This window comes from Chrysoperla carnea, chromosome 5 (assembly GCF_905475395.1).
Source record: "Chrysoperla carnea chromosome 5, inChrCarn1.1, whole genome shotgun sequence".
Taxonomy (NCBI): domain Eukaryota; kingdom Metazoa; phylum Arthropoda; class Insecta; order Neuroptera; family Chrysopidae; genus Chrysoperla; species Chrysoperla carnea.
The window spans coordinates 13,038,482-13,062,648 of NC_058341.1; positions in this window are offsets into that span (position 1 = coordinate 13,038,482).

Consider the following 24,167-nt stretch of genomic DNA (forward strand, 5'->3'; position numbering starts at 1 on the left):
TTTCTATTCTCTTGTCAGAAGATAATGAATGCTTTCTTTCTTTTACATAGTTTATTAATCGTAAAATTCAAATATTCCAAAAAACCTTGGTGAACAAATAATAAAAATAAATCACAACTTTCACCCAAAGAGTTTTACCATGAGATGAGTCAGTTAATTTATTTTCATAGACTTTTATAGAAAAGAAAGAGTTAAAAAAAAAAAAAACGAAATAAAAATCCTTTTTAAAGTCTATAATGAAAATTAAAAACAATAAAAAGTAATTATCAGAATAATTTATTACTAATAATAAAATGGCATACAATAAACGATTATTTTAAAAGATTACATAGTAAATACCTAATATACCTATGTAGATACTTACATTAAAAAAAATATACATAGACTAAAGTTTTCCATTAGGAGTGATAAGAACCCGTCGAATGGCAATCGCAATTTTGCTGGGTAGCGCGTTGTAATTTTATTGGGAAATTTAATATTACACGTAGAACAATGCAAGCAAATTTTTGATCGCTTGAAACATGAAAAGTTTCTAAATGAGGCCATAGCCTTATGGTTACAGTGTTCCCTTCATGAAAAATTAAAAAAAATTAAAAATACATAAATAAAGCGAAAAGTACATAGTTCAGATCGAATCTCCCACGACAATTTTCCTATTTACCACGAGATTCTCACTGACACATACCAATCTGAGCCGAATTATTTATTGTAAGAAAAATTTTAGGAAATTTGAAATAAATTGGTTAAATAATCAGATAACGTCGTGAACATCGTCGAAAAATGAAGTTTGATCGGGGCCCCCAAAAAAGTAAGTTATAAAAAAATCTTCGAAGACATTAAACCGAATTTCGACAATCGGACAATCGAAAGCAACGATCTTAATACTGAATCCAAGAAAATAGTTTTAAAAAACTGCTGAAAAATGAAAGATTTCTTAATTTGAGAGAATTTTGTTGCAATTCTTTTTTTTTTACTATGCAGGTCGTTTAATTTACGTTTAAATTTTGATTATTCTTAATGGAAAACCGTTTACTATATAGGTGGTATAGGATAGAAAAAAACGGTAGCAATAATGACTGTCTTTGAATGAACTATTGTTCACTTTTACAATTATCTTAAGTGTTCAATGGGGTGGAATGTTTAAACACTATTAAAAGGGTTAAAAACATATTACAAAAATATTCTCAAACGGTATCTAAGTATTATACTTAATGTCTATTAAGCGATATATATGTATATACATAAGTATAGGCAGGCATTATTTTTGTATAGGTAGAGGTACTAAATGAAAAGTGAGTGATTATCTTCAAAAGCTGTGTTTTTAATTCATTCTTTTAAAATGTCATAAAGGCGACGTTTTTTTTAACTATTTTATTGTGTGACGGAAAATGTACATCATGTTTTTATTTTAGTGTATTGTTTTAGAAATCTGGTAGTTATTTTATTCTTGTGTAAACTTCTTAGTTATATCGTATCGTTAAGTTAAGATCCTTAGTAATTATAATAGCTTTCAGATATCGAAGGCAGAATTATTACTTAAAAAAGAAAGAATTCGACTTGTGGACAGTAGAAAAATGTAACTTTTCATAATTTTTCCATGCCACACTCAAAACCAAATGCCATTTGTCATCCCTTTTCCCAAGAAATCCCAGACTTTTACGTCATCATAATTGATTGTAATTGTGCAAAAACGGTTATTAAATAAAATATTTGTATATGCTTTTATAAATATTAATCAGAAAAAATTATTAACGTATTTTTTTATTTTTCTCTTAATTGTTACTTGGATCACTAAGGTTCTATCGTTCGTGGATACTGGTTTCATTGCTCTTATAGATCTGGAACTAAGTGCAATATTTGACAAGACCTAAAAGTTTTTTATCCACAAATACTTTTACGTGACCTGTAATAAAAATCAATCAATAAAGAGTTAATCTATCGTCGACTCACCAAAAACGTTTTTTTTTTGTATTCTTTTTGAAAATAAGTTTTTTAGCAGTTTTTATGAAGACTTAGTAAAGATTATTTTGATCCATTAATCTGACTCTTTAAAATTAGAAAAATTTATTTAATATTCGTTAAAAATTATTTACGTAAGATTTTATGAGAAATAGTACAAATTAAAATAATGATACCGATAAGTTCTCGTCTTTCTATAGCATAAACCTATCTCAAAAACTAAATACCAATAAAAAACAACAAAATGTACCCTCAAAGAATTTACCAAATAATTGAACATTGAACAAAAACTATAAATCAATATAGTGAATGCCATTAATTCAAAATTGTAATTTTAAATCATTCGAGATGCGAGAGATGTTCCTATTTGTGAAAGGAGCTGGCAACGATATTTCTTTTCAGGTTAAAGTAAGTTTCTTAAAATTTTGGTTATTATATTTTCAGGCAATTTTTAAAAGTCATTTATTGTCCTTCTAGCAATATAAATTTTATTTGCCATAATTGCAAACATACTTTTGTGAAAGAAAAAGCCTGGAACCCTTCGAGTATGGAACTCTAAACTCAGACTTGAGCTGTTTGCTGTAATATATTAATATATTAATATATCTAAATATTGCGGTTTATGAGATACAGGCCTCTGACAGATGGATAGCGAAGTCTTAGTAATGGAGCCTCGTTGGTTTTCCTTTGGATACAGAACCCTAACAAACGTTGGAAAATCATTTTAATTAGCGTGTTATTTCAATATAATTTAAATTCAATAAGGAAGAACTATCCAAAATTCACCGGTCTTAAAATAACGTATTGAAAACGTTGCCAGTTCTCGTACCAAATTCTCTTACAGTACGCACTGATAAGATTACTGATTGATATATACACACTATGTATAACATATATAGGCGACGAGGTCGAAACGGACATGGTAGGTAGGAGGTAACATCATGACTTGACATGTGAAGGGTGACCGAACCACCCCAAACCTAGAATTAATGATAGCTTTTATTGAAACTTCAATTTCTTGATTAGCCCTCCTCTCTACTAGCATATACGATTCTTCTTATATGGTGCAGGAATTATTTTAACAATTTATTTTAAACCAAGGAATGTTGTTTGCCTATATCTATCTATGGTGTAGTCATTTTCTTGATTATCAAAGAAAGGAATTTTTTTTTGAATGGTTACGTATCCCTAAAGTTTTGATTAAAAATTTAAATAATAAAATATTTTTATTCCTATTTTTTTCATTAACCGTAGTAGATGATTTGAAATGGAAATAATATGTTAAATTGTATAGAACAACCATTAAGCATTTTCTTTAAGAAATTTTATTTTGAGTTTTTGACCAACCATTTTTTTAATTATAAAAGCCCTCGAGTTTATTTCATAATTATATCATTTCCTTTTCTTATGATTACTGCTTTTTAGTTTTTGAATTCCAGTAAAGGAATGTTTCAATCATTTCTTCATCGCCTATCATATTGAAGGAGTTTATATCCTGTTTCTTGAAAGGGAAGCGTTTTCGTACCAAAACGGGCTAATTGCAGTTGGGTGCAGCTAACAATAAGCTACTTCCTGAGTTTTAAAGTTTAGGTGACTGTTCCGGTTTTTAATGGAAATTGAAAAGGTTAGAAGTAATCTGTAAATATACGGTAATAACTTTTTTCTGACTCTCCTATTCGATATTCATTTCGTAGAAGATTGTTAAAGCATCTGCCCTAGAATATAATAATGTTGAAAACATTACGCTATATCAATGATAACTTTAAAAACAAAATTCTCTTAAAACTTTATCAAAACTCTTTAATTAATTAGCCATTTTATGATTAAAAAGTTAATAAACATTTTAGTAAATAAAGTGTAAACATTTTTCAAATAGGATTTTCACCCCTTTCTGTATAAATAAAAATAATATACTTTTTAAAAATAGTATAAAAAAAAAATAATGTAAATAAATTTTTTAAAAAGTCTTGAAATTTTCTATCACATTTAAAATGAAAGTGCCTATCTCAAATGGTGTGTGGTGATGTTTTTAATTTATAGTTATATGTATAGGTATAGTTTATTTTTTATATTCATATTGTTTCAAGCCAGGATTGCGATGAATACGTAGAAATCCGTACAAAAATTGAACAATCATTGAAAATCTTTATTGATACTCTATAATATTTCCCACATTCAAAACTATTCACAGAAACGATTTATGATTATGGTGGAAAATAGCGATAAATATATCTATAATGAATGAGTTTGGAAGCAATATGTGCTGGTGAGCTAGCTATTTTAAAAAGCGTCATTGAAGATAATTTTTCAACATTCGAAAACATTATTGAATTTTCAGATGAGAATTAATGAAATGAAATCAATTCTGAAAATATTAGGGAGGGTTGACCGATTATTTAAATAAATAAATGACTTCAAAGTAAGCATATGTAACATTGGTCTTATGGGAAAACGCTAGATGGATGATATGTTTTCTTAGATGATGTTTTCTCAAAAACTAATCGGTGAGAATTAAAAATAAACTATTAAAATTAAGGTTAAACCTTAATAAAATTATATAAAACAAAAAAAACCCGTTCTGCAAGCCTGTAAATTTGTAGTGTACTGTGACAGTCAACTTTAAGGAATAAAGGGACTAGAAAAATTTTTCGGAACAAACTATATATAACAAATGAACTATAGTCGACTTTTTTTAAATCCACTTATTCCTGTGAATATGGTATACCATACCACCTACCTATACACATTTTTTCTGTATGTTATAATCTATATTCATAGAATATGGTACAGTCAGCTAGGCTACCCATCATCTAGTAGCAAAAGGATTGTTTGTTTTTGTGTGTTTTCCAATGTTATCTTACCACACAAAACACAGTTGAAATGTTAAAATTCCATCACGTTGTTTGTGTATGTGAGTGTATGTGTTTATGTGAATCCATCCATCCTCCATTCATCCATATACAACAAAAATACGACACGCAGGATTTGTGTAAACTAAGCGAATTCACTTTTCCATCATTTATTCAATATTATATACAGCAAAGAGCTATAATTTGTGGTCTACAACTACATACCATTGATGAAGAAATTCGAAAAATGATGTATCAGCTCAAACTTATCAATCATAAGTTGAGAGGTACTCCAGCCAGCGTTGAAAGCGAATTCAAGGTTTCTGTGTTGCCAAAATATGGAAATATTTCTTTTCTAGCTTTATAAATAGCTACTATTCTTACTAAATCTGTTCAATGATAAGGTTTAGAAACGAAAAACGATTGGTAAATCGTAATAGAGATGAAATCATAACGTGACTCTTCTTGAAATAAGTACCAAATAAATTTCGGATCAAAATTTTCTGAACTATAGATATCTGAAAAATGTGAAAGAAATCAGTTGATTTAATGTCTACGCAACTCAAGTTCATTTTCTATTACTAATTTTCATATTCGAGGTGATAGAGTCTTTCAAATGCAAACAGAGCTTGGAGCTTGGAGAGCTTGGTATTTTTATTTAAATTTAAAAATTAAAACAAAAAAGGTATATCAAATATGGTGGAAGCGATGGGAATGTGGTGTAGGTATCCTTTTCAGCAATCCTTTTCACTTGATACCTGTATCATGATAGCGCATAAAAAATAAGTAGTTCGCCATCTTGAGCGATTTGACATATTAGATTTAGAATGACGTCACTTGGCTAACTATGCACTGCCATCCAAACTAAACGTGTATAAGAAATTTCAGCTCAATAGGTTGAGGATAACTGCTTATATACATGCAAGTATTTTGATTAAATAAAAGATTGTAATAACCTATTTCGTCATCGGTGCAAAATCAATAGCTCCTTTTCGTTGAAGAGCTAGAAATTCGGTAACAACTCAACTCAAACCATTAAACAAAACGTCATGTAGTTATTTAAAAGTGTTGTATCTCGTACCATTTGTTTATTTTATGTTTTGTAAATGAACCGTATAAATACTCAAGATATCACTTTCCATACGTATTCCATTTCGTACGTGTATGTACGTTCTCATTGTCTATTCTCGATTGAAAAACATCAACGAAATCATTTAAATATTGTTTTTTAAAACAATGTTTTATTTTTTTTTTAGCTCTTTATATTTGTGGGATATAAAGATTTTTCTCTTGTAATAGTGAAAACTTCGATATGAAAAATTATTGTTTCCTTTTACTTATACTATAGCAAAACTGCTTAGATTTCTATAGCGTCGAAAAATGTACCTATTTGTTGTGTTCGTAGTCATGGTAGGGACAATAAAAACGATGCCATCGCTTCCAGAGAAAAATTTTGGGCGATAAAGGAGGCTGTTATGACTAATTTGCAATTCTTTACATGTTAATGTTATAGAAAATGTCCAATTAAAATTATTGACAAACATTAATTAATTAAACTTAATGCATTAAAAATTGTGAAAATAAAAAATCAAATTGCATAAATATTATTTTTCAAATGTAAATTATCATAATTATTTATTTAAATTTTTGAGACAATAATATTCAATTTTCAATGTAAGTTATAAATGCAATCCATACAATTATATATGCATCCATACAATTCTATAATAAAAAGTAGTGTATCGTTACAATGGAAACGCCTCCAATGAGGTAACAAACTTTCAAATAAAGTTTCAAAAAGCAAAGAACAAAACATTTTGAGTTCGCACAAATTTATGGATTATCACATTATAAACAGTTGGATCGATTTTAATGGTCTCTAATTTGTTGGATTCGTCACCGCCACGAATAGCAAAATAACTATTAAAAAAAATTAGAGTTTGTATGAAAATCCGTCATTTTTGAATACACTACTTAACCGATTTTAAAAATTCTTTCGCCTACAGAATGCTACATTTTCAGCAAATAACATTAAAACTCATGCAAATGTGAACAAAAGGGAAGATGTGAAATATCGGTTGTAACTTAAAAATAACTGGCGTCTTTTAAAAGGGTTAGTGGACTATAAAATGAGTAGATCTCTAAAAAAGTGGGCTATATTTTAGTAGACAGTTTATTTATATATTTGAACAGTATTATTGTAAATTGTTATGGTTTCTTAATTTTCTTCAATTTATTCAATGCCTGCTAAGCCTATGATCAAACTTCGATGTTTAGCCACAGGTTGTCACATGGTAGAAAGATTTTCGGAATATAAATTAGAAAATCTCGATAAATGAATGGAACTAATAATTGTATTTAAAATATATAATAAAATGAGAAAATTTCGTAAAATTTTACAAAGTGATTGATTGAACTCTACTAATGAAAAGATTTTTAATATTATTGTCGTCATCATCAAAACATACGTACATGAATGAAATGAAATTGAATGTTTATTGATGAAAATGGGTTTTGTTGACAAAAAGCACTTGTTCAAACATATAACTGTTTAACGACATTCATTTTGCTGTTATTTATTCAAAATATCATTCCATCAATGTCAGCCAAACACAACAACATGTATAGTAGGTACTAAACAAAATAACATTAAACAACTTCAATTGTAATACAAACATAATCAAATTCGAAAATTTGGGAAAAGTGCGTATGCTTTATATTGTTTGATGAAATGATGATCAGTCATCATCGTTCAATTATTGTTACACGTGAAAAATAAAAACTGATGTTAAAACGCCATACAACTTCTATATAACGGGTGTTTTTTTTAGAGGTTTACAAATTTAAATTAAAGTAAAACAAAGAAAATATTTTTAATATCATTGAATCTGGCGTTATTTGAATTTTAGAGTTTTATGCCATTTATGTTTAAATATGTACATACTTTTTGCAGCATTTACGTTCGTATTTCGCCGAACGTGGTTTTCCAAATGTTCAACCGTCTCTGGTTTATTGGCGTAGACAAGTAACTTTACATATTCTCAAAGAAAATTTAATAGGATTAGATAGCACGATTTTGGAGGACAATTATCAGGCCTGTTAAAAATTTGCAAGCGATTCATTATGAAATGGTAAACCAAACTAAACACAAAGTAACTCTCTCTTATCAAAAGTGTTGCCAACTCAAAGACATGAACCTCTAACAAACACTTGATCTCATTTATGTAAGAAACATAGCAGCGGTTATCGTATATGATTTCTCATTGTCCTTGCTATGGTATTTCTTTAGGTTGCTCAATCAATAATATATTCCCCACCTCATGGAAAGACTTGAATGCGTAGAGGGATATAAGTTTTATCAAAAAAATAAATGAGAACTTTTGGATATATCGAATTAAATTGCAAGCTGATGATGACTGCATGGTAGTCGAAATATCTATGTATATAATATAAAACTGATCTATAAAATTGAGAAAAATTGAAAATTAATATTATTTAGTGGGAATGTAGTTCCGTTTCCAAGGTTCTGTCCTAGGGAATACTGAAATATAGCTTAGTATTGACTAAAGTATATTGGCTTTTCTTTTTTTTGCTACAGTTTACCCGGTTTTTCTATTTTCACAGAAAAAAGACAGTCAAAAAGGTTGCAAATCACAGAAGAATTGAAATGAAAGTGGCAGAAGGATTGGAAAAACTTGTGTTAATGAAGAAAATGTATTTTAAAGAATTTTCCCAAACTATAAACATTTCAATCTTCATAATGAAGCCAAAACTGACCTCCAACACTCTCTGTGGACTTTAATATAACTCTAATCTATTCATTCCTTTCTAATTTGATTTCATCAAAATATAATTATTCAGTTAAGACAATTCGACAGTTGTTGACTGAACTTCGAAAAAGTAAATTTAAAACTTTATATCACTTCATGTTTTGCGTATAGAGGTAGAACAGTCTTTATGTATAGAAGTAAAAAATCTTTGTATGAAAATTTTCTGTAACGAAAAGCGTGATAATGAACTAGCATTGAATTTATTTTTAACAAATCATTTTTTAAATTAGAAGGGGACATTGTTAGGCAGAGCACACAGGATGTACACAATTGGAAAAAGATAAGAGGAAATGTGTATTTGTGCATTGAAAATGTCCAGCACATATACACAACTCACCCATATACATATATACAGGGGAGAGTACAGTTCCTTGGATCGGATAACATGTGTGAGGATTGTTATTTTCTTGAAATATAAGATTCGAAATATTCTTTCTATATAGCACTTATGTTATCTACAGACTACTTTTTGAGGAATTTAAACATTACGTCCCTGTCGATAAAAATTGAATTTATATATTTATTATTTTTGAGCCATAGTACAAGATCATAATGTACCATGAGTTAATCTATAGTCCTATACGATCACCGATCACTGATACTTGAAAACGCTTTCTTCTACATTTAATTTGTAATATTTGCTCTAGGAAACAGTATCATAGATAGAAACAGAAAACTCTACAAGTTTCTCTTTTCAACCAACATTCATTTAGAGCTTGGACTGGTTTTCAATTGCCTCGGGAAGAAAAATATTTCTGCTTTTTTTCTTACTTGTACTAATATTTTTTGCACGAAACTAAGAATAAATAGTCCAAGGGACCATGATACAACTAATCCGTGGTACTACATACTACCTTATATATTAAACGAGATACCCAATTTAACAAGTTGTCATCTGCCGTCCGATTCTGTCAATTCAATTTTATTTCAATACAGCCAGCTACAATATCCCCTGCTGATATGGTCCGAGTATGGACTCACTATCGTCACAATTTTATTCACATTTTCTTATATCAAAAAATACTACATTCTATCGTGTGTCGATTGAAAAACATGGACACACATTGACATCGGGTTCCATTCACATATCACCACAATAAAATATATATATATATAACAAGTAAATAGTTTGATACCCCTAAATAAAATTGAAAATGACACTATTCTTTAAAAAACTAGGAATTGAATAAGAATGAACGAAATACAGGGGATAGACAATGTCAGTTAAATGAGACTTATTAAGTCAACTGTTATAAAATAATAAGCAAAATTTGTCTCAATATAAATTAAATTCTATATGTTATTAGTTTGAATATTGTTTCTTATCAAATTTTTCCTCATGTATCTTCTAAATTACAGAGATAAAAGAGAATTAAGGTAAAGCGGAGCGCCAAGGAAAGTTTAAACTCGTGATTGAAATTATTTGTACCTTATTTTCAACTTTGATGATGAATTTTATTATAACTTCAAGAATGTAGACGAAAAATTTGAATAAAATTTTTCGATATCTGCCGTAGTGTTCGAAATATCGAAAGCTAAATAACTATACAAAATTTTCAATTTTCAACATTTTGAAAATTGCTCCGGATATCGAAAAATATTATTGTTAGTTTTCGTCTTATATTACAAAGTTATAACATTATTGATAATCAAAAACTAAAGACAATTTTTTAATTTCTATCCGCCTCTGAGCACTACCGTGCTCATACATTCTTAATTAGTCGGGCACAGTTATTAGCACTACTTATATGTATATGGATGTCGGGACATCACCTTCAAAGCTTGCACAACTCTTAAAACTTCTATCGTTCATTGGTTTCGTTTGGACGGGTTCGTTTTCTAAAACTTTGTTGCATTCTAATAAATTAAACAATAAAATAACTAATAAATAATTTTAAGAATTCAGAAACAATGATAAATAAATTGAAATTCATCATAAATATTGATTACAATTGACAAGATGACCTGTCAATAAAATAATGAAATTGACACTGGCTGGTAAAAAGCTAATATATATATACATTGCTATCCTTGTTAGATATATGTGTATGTATTTATAACACGTATTGTTTCTGTTACTTTGATGGCAATATTGGTTGACGATTCAACTTGTAATAAGGTTGCATTCGATATACACGTTCAGTTCTCAGTATTAAGTAGAGAACACATTTCTATATTTTAAAAAGTAGTAAGATTATTAACTTTTACCAATTTTATGCTCTAAATATAATACTAAACTGTGTTTGTTATAGTCTCTTCGAAGGTGGCGATAATAGTGACTGTAATCGTTGTAAATTGTTAAATCGTGACAAATTGGCATAAAATTGATGCCAAATATGATAAAAATGCTACATTGCTCGTACTTTGACGTCAAATTGAAACCAATTCGTCACTTTGGCGATTTCCATTGAACGAAACTATGTTGATTCGTAGAGAATATAGCGAATACAGCTATATTGAAAACTAATATCTTGGAAATCTTAGAGTTTTATCTATATCATCGCAGAAAGGTCTTTGTTACATGCCCTGAAATTATAGCAGGTCATGGTTTTTCCGCTTCTTCATCGGAGTAAATAGAATACTGTGATAGAATGTAGAATCGAAAAATGAAACCCATAATGTTCGCAAGGAACATTATATCTAAAATTAGGAAGCAATTACCGGCACACAATTTTGAAAAAATGATAGCGTGAATACCATATAAAAGTCAGGTTTTCTAATAGCTAAGTACAATTGACAGCTGAAAAAGGAAAAAAGACCAATCTTGAATAATTTTCAGGCTTCTGCCAGAAGGGAGAATCTTTTAATTTCCAAAGCCGCTTTCGAAAAAAAAAAGATTAAGAATCCGTGTACATTCAAAAATATCTATATATTGTTAGATGGTGTCATTTTATAGCACCTCTACGAAAGTCAGTGGCAAGGGTGGTTATTGAATTACCCACGGAGAATACATTTATATAAACCTGATACTCCGTATATGACTGTGTGTATACCTAACGTGTTGTATTCTCGACAACGACACATAAACCCCCGCCCTTAGATCAGCACATGTGTTACCACACTAGTCTCAATTTGAAATTGTTACATATTACGGAGGACGTACATGATCGTAGAGAAAATATCAGCAGAAAAGGCAGCAAAAATTAAATAAAGATCTCACAGTATGTGTATTTTGTATGTGTAACGAATATGTATAGCTGTGTGAAGAAAATACAAGGTAGCTAATTTGATGTTATCCAGGGGAAAAATTCGTGAAAAGTTTAAGAAGTACAGTGTATACCGTATTACGTTTTACCATATGCGGTCCCGATCAGTACCTAGTAACAAATTCCCTGTTAGGAAATCCCCAAGTTGACCTTGTCACGTGCGGATGAAATGAGCCCTAAAACCAGCCCTGATTGTACTGCCCTATGCTACACCTAAAAATTCCCGACAAATTTTTTCCGGCCCGAATACGATTTACTCTCTGTTATCTCTATTACGGAAAGCCCAGTTAAAAATTAGCGGCTCCTGTTTTAAAAACCCTGACTTGCCCCTTCTACGAAATATCTGACAAGTAGTTTCCGGCCCGAATGCAGCCAACCCTCTAAGATTCCTATTACAGAATTAGGAATCTGATTTAAACGCCCTAAGTTACCGTTTTTTTCAAACTTGCTCTTGAATTAGTTCAAATTGTATGAGGCTGGCATTTGATAAACATTTTTGGGAAACTTTAATATATTTAGAAGACTTCTTTGAGTTGGCAACACAGTGAATAAACTCACGCCAAAGTAACGCTTGAAAATTGTTGAAATTTTGAAATTGAATTGAATTTAAGTTGAATTTTTGATAAAATTGTGGAAATTTTACGTAAAAGATCTGTTAGTTGGCGTCCAAGACCGTTCAATCTAGCTCCATTAAATTGATTTCGTTGGGGATTTGTATAAAGTTACTGGTCTACGCTGATAAGTCAGAGATGGTTGAACACTTGGAATACAACATTCGTCGAGCTATGGGCGAAATACAACCGGAACTGCTACGAAAAGTGTGCGAAAATTGGACATCCATCTTGTACCATCTTCGGTCCTAGTCGGTGGACCAGACATGCCAAAAATAATCCAGACACATTCCTTTATAATTTTCGTGGCCAACATAAAATTAGCAATACTGTATAAAAACCTTTCGTATATAGAAAAATTCATTCGTAAACAGAATACGTTTTTCGTGTTTCTCATTTTCTTTTCTATTATTAAATATAAATTCATATTTTTACACCTGAAGACGAGAATATTTCTTTTATATATAGAATTTACAGTCAATAATAAGATGAATACATTTTTTTTTTTGATACTTAAAAAATTTATAAATTTTTATATTTAATCTCGTCATATAAAACTATTGGTTGCGTCAACTTCTTTGGTGCGTGGGATTGGTAACACAAAATATTTTTAATCGATTTGCTCTGTGTTTTTTATTTAAAATAATATATTTATCGTTTTTCGAACAGAATAGTAACAACGGAAAATTCCATTATTTCAGTGTATAACAACCTACAGACTATTGGGATACTCTTTTTCTGACTTTGAATTTGTAGATGGAATGCATAACCATAAGTTTTCGAGGCATTTGGAAAGCAAGAGGAAAATTTTACAGCTTGTTTATTCGATTTTAAATTCATAAAACCGAATAAAGTAGACATTTATTTGTTGAGATATAAGAAAAACTTTTAGAACAACAGACAGAAAAACTTTATTAGTCCATGTCTGCACAGATATTTAAAATATTTGCAAAATCATTCATCTCAACTTAAAATTTCCATTTCAAAATTTGATATAATAATAAAATGAAACTATTTTTATTTATTGGCAAATGATATATCGAAAATTCGAAACCACATTTTAAGTTTTGAAAAATGTTTTGTTTGTATATTTTATTTTAAAAACTACATATTTCCTGACTTTCTACGTATAAATTTTTCCGAACAAAGTAACTAGAAAATAAAAATAAATTTTTTTTGTTATATTTACAATAAAGTTAGTGGTAAAATTCAGTAAAAACAATATTTTTGTTTTTATTTTTAGTTTTTAGGTGGAGTATATCTAGTAGACACATAGAGAGTTAAAGTAATACACATTATTATTATTACATGATGTTATTTTCTGTCTAGGAGACTAAATGTATGTATCTGGGAGACGAAAAACACGTTGAAAAGGCAACAATAACTTTTTGGACCTCAAACTTTATGACAATAAAAGTTTTATAACACTTTATTGTCAAATAAATGTGAACATATTTATCAAAATATAATAAATACTTTTTGATCTGTAGCAAGTTCCTAATATGAGTGAAAATTATCTTATTAGGTTATTTTGACCTAATATATAGTTTTGCAAAATTTGAGCCTTCAATTCTGATAGTTTTAAATTGCATGGCCATTGGGGCTGATATCTCGAAAACGATAAATCGAAACGCATTTTCATAGGTGGGATCGTTTTCGCGGGCATCAAATTAGCTTGAAAACAAAGTTTTATCCAAATAAGATACAAATAATTCGTTTTCGAAATTTTACGATTTTTTTCAGGGGTACCCCTTAGGAAATAATTCGGAAAAAAAAAATTGTTTTGTTCCCTATTTGAATAAAAATTATCTTCTTAGGTCATTTTGGTTCAAAATTAACGAAAATCGTTCTCAATTAAACTTTGGACCAATAGTTTGCAAAATATTGGGCTCCCAATTTTTAAATTTTGAATTCCATAATCGTGGGGCGATATCTTGAAAACAATAAATCGGATCACATTTTCAAATTAGCTTTGGTGCTCCTTATCAATCAATAATTGTATTTCTCCAGGAGATTTTTGAGATACTGTTCAATTCATGGTTAGAGGACATTGAATAATCAAAAAAAAGTTATTTATATTAAAGGATATATACCTACGTAATAGTAAAATGTACTTTAGGGCGTTATATCTGTTCCGTTTTCCGGCTAGTTATACAAAACTTCTGTATATTATATAGTTTCTGCTTTATGTTTCGTGAAAAAAACAAAAATACAATATGTGTATGGAGAAAAGTATACACCAAACAACAATTTCATACCAACAACTGTGACTTGAAACAAATCACATAATAAGAGCTTTTTTAAACCTCTATGCGCAAGAAAATTTTCGAAGACAAAAAAGTATTTTTTGTACACAAAATTTAAACGTAAAGAAGAAACTTATCGCAATTTATACCATTTTATAATCTCCATTCTCCTTTTAATTAAGCAATCAATTTTTGTAGTATTTATCTTGAAATTATCCAAGATATATATGAAGAAAATTGCCCCATCACGTGCTTTTTTGCGCTAAGATGGGCTCAGTCAATTATTGTCCAGTTCAAGATTTGTTCATTGAAATTTTTTAGCCAGTTTTTGAAACAAAAAAAATGAAAATTACATTAAATTTTCTCAAAAGCAAAAATTTTTAAGAAAAGTTCAAAAACACTATGCAAATTTTTTTTTCCATAATTTTTAAAAAATCAACCCATTTGAACAATCAAATTTACATTATATTTTTTTGTTGTCATTACCAACGGTGGTGTGGCAGGCTTGGTAGAGTGTTGAACTTCTATTCCAAAGGTTTAGGATTCAAAGCTCATGCAAGTCGGTCACTCTATCAATTGTTCAATCAATACACAATATATGATCTGGAAGTGGTTATCTGAGGAACGCATTACTAAGGGCACTGATGGCACAGTTCCGATTCGTCTCGACGGTAGTACAAGTACGCTAAGAATAACCCGCATCAGATCATTCTGTGGCCAGATTGAACAGCTGAATTGAAGAACAATTGACGAAAACCGTTTAAGCGACTGTCTGATGTTGATAACCTCATCATCACATACAGTTTTTTTCTAATTTTTTGAAAAAAGATTAAACCTAAAAAAATTTTCTCTGTACGGAGGTTGTGCAGATATTTATATCAAAATTTTTTAATGTTACGTTAAATAAAGACAACAAATTAATATTATTATTATAAGCAATTGTTCTATTTTTGTTCAAAAACATCCATGTTTTCGAAAATAATTTATGTTACTTGAATGCACTTTTTTTTCGAAAAAAAATAATAAAGGTTATAGTAGTTTTTTGTTTAAAAAATAATGAAACCCAAGTTCTGTAATATATTTTCTGCTTGCATAACTTTCTGATATATTTTTCTGTTGATATTTTCTTTCCGTTTTTTATTTTTATTAGATTTTAGCCGATTTTTTTTTTGTTCGATTGGTTAAGGATTTTTCAATGCTGAGAAAAATATAATAATGTTCATATACAAACAAAATTCAAAAAATTGTATTTTACTGCTACACTCTTTTTTAAAAATTATTATTTATATTTGTTGATGAAATTTTGTATACAAATTAAATCATCAAAGTCTTTTGATTATTATTATTGTTTTATAAAATTGTGGCGGAAACTACAACAAAAAATAACTTGTGATTTAATCAATACTTGATTTTAAGTACTATTCTGATTTATTAGATATTTCTTAAGCTTTTACCCCCCAAAATTTTTCTTGGATTGCAACAAACTCTCAATGCAAAAAAAAAAGGTAAAATAAAACTCCTCGAAACTATTTTAAACTGTGACAAAAGAAAATCAATTTCTTCAAGTTAATTGAGAAAACTGCATAATCATTATTATTAAATGATATTTATTTTCGATATAATTCAGAATCGAATACAACTGATAAAGTTCTACAGTTCGAACAATAGGTTTATTGTAATATATATTCATTGTTATACCAAATGTCAACACCAACCTCCAAGTTAAATTTACATAGAGATACTACAACATAAACCAATTGATGGATGATCGGGTTTTACTTTATCACCAGGGAATTTTCATAATAATTGAATTCATGATTTATCTTCTTTTTTTTACACCTACATTTCATCAATAAAGATGCATTCTTTTGAATCTTAAGGAAGAATATAACAATGTTGTTAAAATTTCTATTTAAAAAAAAAATATTTTTTATATAAGATTATGTTCCTGTCTTTAGGTTATTCTGGATGACGGATTATAACAAAGGATCCAGAATAAAATTCACTTTTTTAAGGAAGAGAAATCACAGTTGGTATTTTAAGAAAGATTTAAAAAAATGAAAGCTTTTACAAAGTACAATGCAGATAGTATATTTCAAGTATTATATTAAATTTGGCTTGGTTCTACAGAGAAAATCTCTTATCGTAAGTCCAAGGCTCGTTATACCACTACATTTTCTGTTTAAACTTTCGTTTGTTCCTTTCCAAAAGCTACAATTTTATAATAATCTTTTTAGAACGGTATATTTAATTTCAACAGTGTTCTGGCCATACATAATTAAAAAACGAAAGGTTTAAAATGGAAATAATATTTTGAGGATATAAAAAGGATTTTGTATTGCAAATTTAAGAGAAGAAACTGAGAAAAAACTGGCATTGAATTGTAAAATTGCGCAGTGAAGAGCAGTGCCGTCAATTCTAAATATTTACAAATACAAAAAAGTACATGCATAAATGAAATGTCAATACAAGATAAAATAGTATAAAACAAGTGAAAACAAACAATTGAATAAGTTAATTGCTGAAATACCATGTATATGGTACTCTGTCACATTACACATACATATATGTCACACTAATATAATTGATATACCCACATAATACTACAATTTTCACGAGTAAAAAGTGATGTTTACGAAAAAATGTCTCAAACAAAAGTTGTTTATCTTTTTATAAGGAACATTTTTTACATTTAAACTTTTGTTCTATTTTTAGCGGTTTACAAGATAGGTTCTACGGACCCAAGACCCAATTGACCTATGTTGCTCATTTACAAACTCGACCTCACTTTTTACACCCTAAGCACACTTAAAAAAATTTCAGCTTGATATCTCTTTTCGTTTTTGAGTTATCGTGATGACAGACGGACAGACGACAGACAGACAGACAATCGGAAATGGACCAATTAGGTGATTTTATGAACACCTATAAAAAAAATTTTGTTCATCAATATTTTTAAGCGTTACAAACCTGGGACTAAACCTAGTATCCTTTGGTATATTTCATATACATGGTATAATAAACCTTGTGTATTTTCAAAAATATGCTTTACTTAATTTTTTTGAAATTAAAATAATTCATTTGCCTAATCTATTTTCATAGATTAATAAAACAAAAGTATTAGTGAAGGATATTCACTAGGTACTTTATTTAAAACTCTCACCCCTTCTTGTTCTAATATAATTCAAGTAAAATGTATTCAAATGATGATGATGACTGACTACAACTAAATGAATATTCATTTCAGTTTGGTAACAAACTTGTGATACATTTTATATGTTTGTGTCTTGTTTACTTATAATATAAGGACAGCTCAGACGACTAACTAAAATTTATTTAGTAGGTATTATGTTAATTTTAGTATAATCTTTATTATAGAATATATGGAAACTATGAAACGGAAATATCGTTAAAAAAGTATTCCGGCACATCTTTACTGCATATTTTTCTTTACGACTTTGTATTACACTGTTAACGAGAGCTTTTTTAGGAGACATTTTCAATCCAAATTAGATTTCCCCAATTTCCTAGTCATCATCAGTATGTTACTCGTTTTGATGGCGGAGTGCAGACCGTCACCAAATAAGCAAGGAGTAACATATGCTATAAGAGTAATTGCGATTATCTAATTTATATACTGATGATGATTACAAGATAGCCGAAATACCTATTTATATAAAACACAAGTTAGGAAATTAAGAAAAAAATCATGTTAGGAAATTAAGAAATTTTATTCGAAATATTCTGAGTACTTATTTATCATATTTGATACTATTTTTATCTTCAAATCAACTCACATCTGGGCTGCTAACTGGTACCTATAAATTTTTTAGTTGTGATCAACGCCTGAAGTATCACTACATGTCACATAATTACATAGTTTTATGTCAGACGATTCTATAAATTTATAATAATCTTCTCTGTAGACCTGGAGAAAATTACAATATTTTTATATCGCTGATAGGAAAAAAATTTCAGGCATATGGTCGGCGTTGAACACAGGACAAACAATGAAAACCAAGTGTGTATGATATTCTGTAGTAGGTAATTTAGTAAAATTAAGAGATGAATAATATGTTTTATATAAATTATTTGAACAAAATTAAATTAAATAACATTTTTGTATTCTTTAATCCTAACTAATATTATAAATGTGAAAATAACTCAATTTGTCAGTAACGTTTTCACGCCTAAACTTTTGAGCCAATTTTTATAATTATCGTTTTAGAAAAAAATGGGATCTTGGGAAAGGACTTACGGTACTTTTTTTATTGCAAAACTTAAACTTGAAGAGGGTGAAAATGGATAAGAAAGTTTATAGGAGTAACCAATCATTTCTCAAGTTAGGATTAGCTTATTTACTGTACTAAACTATAATCTATTTTAATGTAGATATCGTAAATCCCTGAAAATAGGTAACTTCCCGACGTGTAATTAAGTTAAATTAACAGAAAACTTCAAAATACTGTATGTAAAAAGTTTTTTGGAATCGATTTCGAAACGACAATTTTGAATTCGAATGCAATATTCCATTTGCACCAGATTTTGATCATTTTTTACAATCGGAATTTTTAACGGATTATAATGGAAGTTTACTTTTATGGAACTTTTCAGCTCTCGGATACGAAATCATCATAGGGTACACTTGCAAATTATATTTATTATCTAAAATATAATATGTACTATATTAAATATTATAAGCATATAATATATTTGTAAGTTGCATCATTTAAAGTTAAATTTAGACCAGAAAGTTTATACAGATAGCTTTAAGCTATTTATACAGTCAGCAGCTTTAATATTGGATATATGATGATTTGTACTCTTGTATTTATGTTCAGAATATTCTAGATTAAGACAAATATTACATAATATTATCATATAACCCCAATTCATATTACATATTATACTAGATTTCTAAAATATATAAAGTAAATTATATTCTGAGCGATTGTTCTCCAAAATAGTACATCGGTTTATCAAAAGTTAGACTTTGGGATCAATAAAGGGTAAATATTTTGACCCAAATTTTTTTTTACGAATTTGTGCACTTTAAAACGGGGTACCTTGAAAACAACTTGATTAAATCAACTAAAACTCTAAGCTTTTTCTATGTTTTTAAGTGGAAACAAATAGGATACATGCTATTTTTAAAGGCATAGAATGGGAAAATAAATAGTTCTAAGGTTAGTAAATACAAGGATAGCCTTTATTTATAGTTGGACCATGTTTAAAATATTATATAATTTAAAAATAAAGCATTTAATATAAGATTATAACTTGTCGTATTCTCATATAAAATAAATTTATCTTATAAGCTTTATCAAATATCAAATGATATTTATTTCTGTCTCTTTAGGCAGTGTTATTTATCCTATAATATGTAATATGTATTTATTATTTGCTCAATGTTATTAAACAGTTTTGACTGTACGATGGAAATAAAGTGGACACAATTGAAGAAGAACTGAAAGCGTATGAATGTATGGACTTTGGAAAAAGGACTGGAAATTGTCTAATTGTCTTGGTATTTTCTTAAAAATGTATATTTGTTCAGAAAATCGTAAGTTTAAATATCGTTTTGATAGATTTATTGATATACAGGTCATGGAACTATGATACTAATCACGCGTTCGGCGGGCGAGTGGAGATAGACAAAAAAGTGTCCGATACCACCGATACCTACACTTTTTTATCCTGAAATATTAAGAGTACTCTCATCGAAGCCTTGGTCTTATGGGTAATGTGCCCGCTCTTCATGCAAAAGGTCGTCAGATCGAAACCCACGTTAATAAATATTTTTTCTTACAAAAATTGCAGTAACCTCGACATACATTGCTTTGGGCATCACTTAAATGTAATTTTTGCCCCAAAATAGACTGGAAAATGGTGAAAGATTTGATTCGTAGATTTTCTAGCAACTATTTGTGTTATTTGACTTGGTAACTGTTTTTATATTATAGAAGTTTTACTACTGCGCAGCTGCTGTTGTTTTTACAAGTCTTGTCTTTTTACAAGCAATATTCTTGGAAATGTAGAATTGAAAACCATTCAAATAAAATGAAAACTTCATGTTTTTTCATGCATATTAGAAAGGATAAAATGCTATCAAATTTCAAAGCTTCCAAAACATAAGATTGAACACAATGCTCACAAAACTGAAAAGAAATTTCCTTTCGGTGCCACTGTCAGTTCTATTTTCTGGCGTATAATAAATTAACTTATTAACCAACATTATCCAAAATTGAATAAACAAAGTAGATTATAATCATATGAAAATATTATTGCACATATATGCATAATTATCTGCAGAAAAAAAGAACCATCGAAATAAGTGAAACTACAAACAATATATTAAAAAAAACATAAAAAATGAACCTATTAAACATATAAACAACCTCCTTCCTTTCATTTTCCATGCCATCCAGTCATGGAACATGAAAAATAATATATCACGACACACAATGATACATCACATATTTATATAAAAAAAAAAAAAACAAAATACACACATATATAGAAAAATACTCACAATTATCAACCTCTCAAAAATTACATTCCCAATGTGGTGAGCCAAAAAAACCCCAATAACCAAAGTACTAACTAAACACACATACATGGTTGAGCCCCGAACGTGGTGGTTGTAATTTGTATAAGTGTATCTTTGTTCATTTTGTTCACTATACTCAATGGGTTGTATGTGTGTGTTTTGTGTGTGCATTAAAATAAAAAAAAAAATGAGGAAAAAAACGAAAAAATAACATAAAAAACAACATTTGAATTAGTGTTTGTTTGTTTAAATATATGTGTATGTGTGTGCATAGATGTGTGCGTGAGCATGGATGTACGTATGCAAATAGGAAATGTGTATTAGTGATATTAATGTGTATGTTAAAATGTATTTTGTAGGTAGTGAGAGATGAGAAGTTAACAGACGAGTGGTGACTATGGTGGCTGGTGGCAGTTCATATATATATATATATATATAATACTATGATAATAGACGAGGAAATTTAACACAAAAAAAGTCAAAACCTCGAAATGAAAATGAGTACATTTTCCGACTTTAATTTAGCTATATCGTCAATCCTGTCATTATCATGACTTGTGGCCGTGGAAACTTTTCTTTACAATGACTTAAACTATTATTTTCCAAAATTTGAAAAAGCTTGACCGAAATGCATATTATATCTGATTTGTGCGAGGTTCTTTCTAAAGTAAGAATATTTCGATACGGAGTTATTTTTTGCATTAGATTCTAGCAGATATTTAAAAACTTTGTGAATATTGTAAGGGAGACTGCTTTGGGCAGATAACTTTCTTCATTTGTTATTTTAATTTTAGATAATTATTTGCCAAAAAATAATCTGAAATCGATCCGAGAAATAAAAATTCGATGTGTGATTTTGACTGATATCTCGGAAGTTATGCATCTACTCATAAAAAAAATCCGATTTTTGTAATTTTTGAGTCAAAATGACCTTATACACTGAGTTTAAACGAAATTGGAGACAAAAAATTTTCGCCGATTTTTTGTAATTTTTTTAAGGTGTACCACTTAGAAAAAAATGGAAAATATCACAAAAAATACTTTGCTTGGGAATTGAATAAAACTCAGTGGATAAGGTCATTTTGACCCATAAACAACAAAAATCGGGTTTATTTTATGATTGGTTGTTTAATTTCCAAGATATCGTCCAAAATCCCTTTCGAACTTTAATTTCTGGGATCGATTTCAGGTAATTTCTTGGAAATAAATAATCGAATAGTAAAATAAATTGAATTTTGTGACTTTTGAATCCTAAGTGATTTTTAAAATCTAAAAACCGAGACAGGATTTTTTTTATCATTTGATAATTCGATGCTGAATTTCGGAATTTATTTGGTTTAAAAAAGTTTCACAGAAAGCCATTTTCTTATTGAACATGCGGGGTCCTTCCCGATTGGATAAATTAAAGCTTTCTTACTTGGAACCATACGGTATATTTGCCTTTGTGTAGTATACTAAATGCATATAGAATATACATTACCATATACATATACATAGGTATTACCCATTACCCAATCATTCCACCATTATTAGAGTTGGAAGGTACTCTAAACTGAACGAGGTAGGCGACTGGTACAAAATAAAAACAACATTAAAAACACATATATGTATTATGAATGTATCCTAACTAATTTAGAGGTTTTTGTTAGTGGTGAGCTATCTACCATTTTTTTTTCTAACTTGTCAAAATTTTTTTCATGTACAGTACTTAACGATTCTTTTTTGAGGAGGATATTGTGCATATGAAATTAATTTTCATCAATACTTTGTATTTCATTACTTCAGGTCGAAGCTTAAAGAGCGTTGTTTCTTAAGAATGTTGCTTTCTTAAAATATTGTGTACAATTTTTGGATTATATGCTCGGGAGGAGTATAAGAGCTTTTCGTGAAATGAGGTATAATTTTTGCCCAATACTATCCTAGCGTAGGATTCACAGAAACAATACTCAGTGCTTGTTCAGTTCAAAATCAAATTTCCAAACAGGTTTCAGTTCAATGAGTGAAAGGAAATTGAAATAAACTGTATCATTTCATGAAAGAAATGCTATTTTCTGAAGGCAACTACAACATAAAAAAGTAGGTAAACATTTTTTTGTATTTTTGTTTCAATTTTATCAGACATATTTATTAAACAAATAATAAACGCACCTGTTACAAAATAATTATAATTTTAGAAAGTTTTATCCAATCAATAATGAAAATGTATTGTGTTGTCATACGAATATAATTCCCGTTGAAAAATTAGAACCAATTAAGGCTTTATACAACGGCATTCTACATAAATTGTTGTAAAAGTAAACTCAGAATAAGTGTTGTTATTTTTTTTGTAAAGTTACAAAATAAAAAATTTGAAATATAACTGCGATAAAGTAATGAGACAATAAAATACTCGAAAATTGGTTCAGCTGGGAATTTTTCGGACACTTGAACACCTCGAACATGCCGTACTTACATAAAGTCAGGATATGTTGGCAGAAGTGGTCACCTAAGTACCGAGTGAACAGGGAATAAAGTTACAGAGAGAAAATTTGATATGCTCGCCAAAAGAAAGAAGATACTCACGACGTTTCAAGTATGTATGGATATTTTAACAAAAACGGTACTGTCTCGCGGACAAATATCCTATCATTGGAAAGCAAACTATTAACCAACGAAACTGGGCAATAAAGATGCCATTATCTTTTTATTCCGTAACATAATTACATTGGATATTGAACAAAATGATACATGATAAACATATATGATAAATTATATAATTTATTTAATTAAATGATAATACATACAACATCAAAAACAGTATTTAAAAAGAAAAAATTAAAATACGCCCATGCTATCCAGATAATAATGATAATAACAAATGATAATCATAATAACAGGGTAGAGGAGAGGTTAGAAAGAGACACAGCACAATTGAAA